Here is a 6,119-nt window from a genome sequence, read left to right as displayed (position 1 = left end):
CTGAAATCTGCAGGCAGCCAGCGAACCGGGTCGTACCATCCTTGCTCAGGGGAAGTCAAGGGGTTTCAATAACGCGGATCAGCTGGCTGCGCTTACTGGGTACTCTCAGAACTCGTGCATTGCATGCATACAGAAGGAAAATAATTGTATTGAACTGTGTGTGTGTGTGTGTGTGTGTGTGTGCATTTGTATGTCTATATTAATGATTCATCATCTTTCTTAATCTTACTCATTTGATCGATGAACAGGCTTAGACTTAGTCCTAGCAGCGGCGGATCCAGGAATTCCCTAATTCTAGTAGAAACCTCTAGTAGGGACGCCGAACGTCAAGGACATAGCCTTCAGAAATTGGACACCCGCTTAATTACGTGTTAATCAATCCGCACCATCTCGTAACCCCGCGTACGTCAAAATGAATGAGGGGTCAAATTGCATCCGCCGCCATTAAAAATGAAATGAATCCTCATAAACTTACCACAAATTCTACACGTTCATCTCACTTTCCTACCCCGATATGCAGTTATGACAAACTTTGTACATTGTAAATCATTATTACGGAAAGACTTGCCTAAACATGATGTGGAAGACGCAGAATATTCCAAAATATATCCGAGTACATGCTGACGGTTGACCTTCAATCGATGACCATGCTGAGTAAAGTGATTGCGCAATGCCTGGCCCCGCCCTCCCCAGGGGCCCCGTGTAATCCTAGTAGCGGGCGCCCCACACCTTTTCACTTCTTTGGCTGGGGCCCTGTCGACGGTACATCAAAAAAATCCAATTTGTAGTCGAAATGACAGACATTTGTCCCCTTTATTTATCTTTTCAGAAACTTATTAGATTGTTTGCTTTGATAAGGAGCTATACATAAAAAAAAATGTAGCACTTTTACTGTTGATAGGACGCGTTGGGAACATGTATCCACATTTGCAAAATATTTTTTATGATTTTTTCCATTCGGTTTGGGCCCCAAGGGCCCTAGCGCATTTTTGCGCAAAGGAAAAAACCCTTTATTCATGAGATGATGTCATGCAGGTTCTGTTAATAGGCGGAGCTAACGCCGACTGAACTCCGGTGTTTAGTCTTTGGCCAAGGCAATTACGATAATTATACAAATAATACACAGGTGAGAGTACGTCAATGAAGTTGTAGCGCACTCAAGGGTATTTACAATTGTGAAACATGCACGATCGAGGCGAAGCCGAGTGCATGTTGCACTACATTGTAAATGCCCGAGAGTGAGCTGCATCTCCACTAATTATTTGATTTATGAAATGGGTCGGAAACTAACAGAATTTTTCATGTACCTTTGTGGGTCAATACCAGTCAGCTACATGTAGCACTCGCTCAAAAGTCAAGATGTCCGAAGATGTTCGTCCCAAACATTTACGCACGTCGCACTCGGAAATCCCGCACATATACGTAGGCCATCGCCACACATGTTATGCACAAGGAAAGGCCGGCTGGCATGGCACGGCAGCCAGAACTAGAAATGAATTAAGAGAAAGGTCAATGACAATTTGACAGTTGACAATTGACAATGACAATGACAATTTAATTTATCTCATGTCACCCAATCAGGGTATTGGAGATAACCATGTGAATTATACATTTGAGATTACATATCGAAAAAAAAAAGAGAAAAGAAAAACGATATGAAAAAGTACAATGAAGGTACATAAATTTACTGGGGAAAAATGTGTAATCTTATGCAATGAACCAAATAACCAAATAACGAAAAGTTGTTTAACTAGAAGTTGTTTACAGGATTGACAGCGCGTACTAAGTAGCGCGCGACGCACTTGTAACATCTGCGCATGCATGTATAAGAAAAATCATGAGCGCACACGTGACTCATTTCAGCGCTTCCAATTGGCTACATTCTTGAATCCATTATATAATGCCATATATTTTCCCCATATGCGCACGCGTACGCGTACGCACGCTATACGTTACACACGTTTACCATAACGCTACGGGACAGCATGCAAGGCTCCCACCGTAAACTCTGTATTCCAATTTAAATGATCTCTCCTTTAAGAATTCTAACCAAAATTGATCTAATTGTCAAATATCTAACAAACTATTTTCATCTGCCTTGCTTATAAAGAACGCAGTACCTGTTGTATGCAGGTACTCGTATTTGATCGCGTGTTATCCCCACGCACCACGTCGGGTTTGGTTTATGCTGTAAAACGAGGAATTTTCGCGTGCACTTTAATTTCGCGAATTTCGCGAGCGCCAAGATTCGCGAAATTAAAATGCACGCGAAAGTCCTTGTTTACACTATATGCATTGAACGCCAGTGGCACTTCGCGAAAATTTCATACCACGAAAAAGGCTGTCGATCCAATTCGCGAAAAATTCATGCCGCGAATATATCATGTTTTACAGTATACTAAGTACGTACGCGTACGTGTACTCTATGAACAGGGGGCATGTTCAGTGCTGTAAAGCGATCGCGCTGTGTGCGTGACTGCTTGGACGTGGCCTATATAGTATGACATGTATGTTATTGAATTAAACTGATATGTGCCTACCTTTGCTTACTTATGCAATAAACATAGACTCAACATCACATAAGCCAATAATAAACTAGAAAGAATTGAGGTTGTAAAGCTATACTCTCATTACGATGTTCCAATCGTAGGCATATATTCCTGTGACATATTGCCGAATTTGCATACCACGATTACCAGTATAATACGGTACCAACTTCATTCATATTCGAGTTTGAACTTCATCAGGATTTCACAGTTAATTGAAACTTCATGATATTATAAGTACAAAGAACATTATATGATACGAATAAATGATACTTCCAATGGAATATAGCTGTGCTGAGTTTCCCGTTGACATCAAGAAACCACGCCGTGCAACACATTCGTTCTCTCTCGATCCCGCACTCACGATACACCTCTGCCTCTCTTCTACTGGCAGAGCAGAATTAATCCGTACCAACTTCATTCATATTCGAGTTTGAACTTCATCAGGATTTCACAGTTAATTGAAACTTCATGATATTATAAGTACAAAGAACATTATATGATACGAATAAATGATACTTCCAATGGAATATAGCTGTGCTGAGTTTCCCGTTGACATCAAGAAACCACGCCGTGCAACACATTCGTTCTCTCTCGATCCCGCACTCACGATACACCTCTGCCTCTCTTCTACTGGCAGAGCAGAATTAATCCGTACCAACTTCATTCATATTCGAGTTTGAACTTCATCAGGATTTCACAGTTAATTGAAACTTCATGATATTATAAGTACAAAGAACATTATATGATACGAATAAATGATACTTCCAATGGAATATAGCTGTGCTGAGTTTCCCGTTGACATCAAGAAACCACGCCGTGCAACACATTCGTTCTCTCTCGATCCCGCACTCACGATACACCTCTGCCTCTCTTCTACTGGCAGAGCAGAATTAATCCGTAGCTGCAAACCTTTCTGTTAGAAGTGTTAATCAGCATAACTTACTGCTAGAAGACCTGCCATAAATATGAATATAGATACAACATAAACAGACTAAAAAATTGAATGGTCTTCTTACCAACTGTCATGGCGACATGGACCTTTTTCTGCGGAAGAGAGGAAGAGATTTAGCGTGTCACAGTACTCTATGAATAGAGCGTGCCTTCTGTTTCACAATGCGATACTACGTGGCGTGGCGTGGCGAGGGACATTAAACAGAGAATGGCCTTGTTTTGATCACGAGGAGGAGAAAGGCCTCCTGGGTAATATAAACAAAACCGAGAGAGAGGTGAGAGAGAGAGAGAGAGAGGGGGAGAGAGATGGGGTGGGGGTGGGGGTGGGGGGTAGATTGTGTGTTGTGCAGCAGTGAAAGAGTGAGCTCTATAGTAAGAGGAAGATTGAATTGAAGAAGAAAGCAAAAGGAGAAATTGTACTGCAGAGATAACAATCCATGCTTTCCTTCAAACAACATATCTTTTAGTGTTCATGGTTATCTATATAATCATTTCGTTTTATTTCAGGTTATAGGGCTATCATACTTGTTATCTTAATTTTCATACAAAATGATTCATTGTGTCATATGATTCTGTTATGTTTCTGTCACTATTATTTTTGGAACGAAAATAAAAGATTACTCATACTACAACGGTATAAAAGGTGAAGACATACTTTATGTCATTTCTCGCGTTATTTCAGTGTTGTGTCTTGTGTATGATGTTCGGAAATATTTGATTGTGCATTGTGTATTGTGATATAACTCATGCATCTATGTTGACAATTATTTTGTACATTGGCGGGTGTAGGCCTACATGTATCTTTTATATACACCTGAAGCACTTCAACTCAATATTGATACGCAGCTTACAGCTGCGCTACCCCTTGAGCCCATAGTGTTCGTATTTTCTATGGCTTTCCAGCCTCTATTGCGATAAGAAGTTAAGACGCTTAAGCTCAATCTTAATTGGTCATAAACTTGACCTCCCAAGCACACAACAAAGGCCTCTTTCAAATTTTGTAATCCCCTGTTGTTTGAACCCGACTGCTGGTAGCCTTGGCGTGGGAACTATGTTGTCTTTTGCGATAACCTGGGCTTGAAAAGTTAGCCGGAATGCCATATGCTATAGTCAGTATACTAGTACTTCTCGAACGCCAGCGTGATAGGATCACCAAATCTCTAACCTCGTACATATCAAAAGTCGTTATATGCAGTATCAAACTTTTCAAAGCCTCCAACATTGGTAAGCTATACGTGTTTCTTCTATTTTGCATTAACTTGTTGGGTGTGAAATAAGTAAAATGATGATGTTGTATCCGCTTTCAGTTACACGATGCTTTTATTATATTTGAGGAGTTTCACATGAAGTTCGAAATTTCCTGCTTCTTGCTGGGATTTCTTCGTCATCAGAATTAACATTCAATACATTATTCTAACGTCTTGATATATTACAACTACGGTGTATTTCAATTACCCTTTATAACATCTTGAAGATGAACTATGCAATTTGTCTTGTGTGAAAGTGACATTTCCGGCGTATATAAACACAAATAACTTTTGCGGTAACTTTACAGTATGTCGGTCAAGGTTGATTATTCTGTATGATTGTGTGTGCTTTTGTCATGTCGGTATAATTTGGTAGTAGATGGATACATTTTATATTGAAATGAGAAACAGTGAGTTAGCAAGCATAGAAGCAGCGTAGTCTCATTGTAGTGGTCAATCCTTGTTAGCGTATACACATCCCTGATGATTATATTGTTTTGAACTTGCAAAATAGTATTTTAGAATTGGTCTTTATTGCTAGATTCGTATATATCTTCGTTTTCAAACTTGATATCGTGTGCTTTTTATCTGTTTGTTTCATTCCAGAATTTTATTTATTGTCCTTATGTTCACCTGCTGTTCTTCGACTTTTTTTCCGGCTTTTGTTGAACCACTTCGGAGTGATGAATTCGTTTCGCGAACTCTAGATAAGTTAAACGGTTGATTCATCAGGTTCTTTTGTTGGATGTTTTGTCGTACATGACCAATACTCCTCTTTACGCGCTTAGCAAATTTTAATCGCGTATAAAGCGAAGCAGCCGAAATAATCATCGTTGACTCATATTCAAACACTTCGAATTCGGTCTTTGCGAGAAAATGAGAATGGTAAAACGGTCACTAATAAGTCTTGTAGTTTGTTTGTTTTTTCGCTGAATTCCCGTTTCGAAGCATATTATTGTTCGGGGTTTTTTTCAGAATAATTTAATGTTATTTCGGCGAATATGTTTGCGATAAAGCAGTTCAAAAATGCGGAGGTATGACGCTGAATTGTTGCTGTGGCCAAGAATTGGCTGATACGCAGGTATAGAACCGTGCATCAATTTTGTTTTTCATGAAGCATAAATTGTGACTAATTCCGGTTTTTATTGTTGTTGTTTGTTTGTTTGTTTGTTGTTTTGTTTTTGTTTTTGTTTTGTTTTGTTTTGTTTTGTGTTTGTTGTTGTTGTTGTTGTAGTTTTGTTTTGTTTTTGTTTTTTTTTTTTTTTAGGGGGGGGGGTTATACACCAACAAACAACATCAATCTTGGTTGAGCGCACTTGGGAACTGCCCCCAAGGCCCTGCCCAAGCCCTCTTTTCATCCCGTAGGATCAGG

General features: G+C 39.6%; 1 long non-coding RNA gene across 1 annotated transcript; it reads right to left on the bottom strand.

The window, feature by feature from the left end:
* Positions 1-362: 362 nt before the first annotated feature.
* LOC139719763 (uncharacterized) lies at positions 363-3,644 on the bottom strand. Its single transcript, XR_011710120.1, has 3 exons — positions 3,566-3,644; positions 1,308-1,486; positions 363-753 (listed from the first exon to the last, which is right to left on the bottom strand). It is a non-coding gene; the product is annotated as an uncharacterized lncRNA (long non-coding RNA).
* Positions 3,645-6,119: the final 2,475 nt, after the last annotated feature.

This window comes from Diadema antillarum, unplaced genomic scaffold (genome assembly GCF_040938485.1).
Source record: "Diadema antillarum isolate AM-2024a unplaced genomic scaffold, OU_Dant_1.0 scf00000114, whole genome shotgun sequence".
In the NCBI taxonomy this organism is placed as follows: Eukaryota; Metazoa; Echinodermata; class Echinoidea; order Diadematoida; family Diadematidae; genus Diadema; species Diadema antillarum.
The sequence above is the reverse complement of the archived record's forward strand: the minus strand, read 5'-3'. Positions and strand labels throughout refer to the sequence as shown.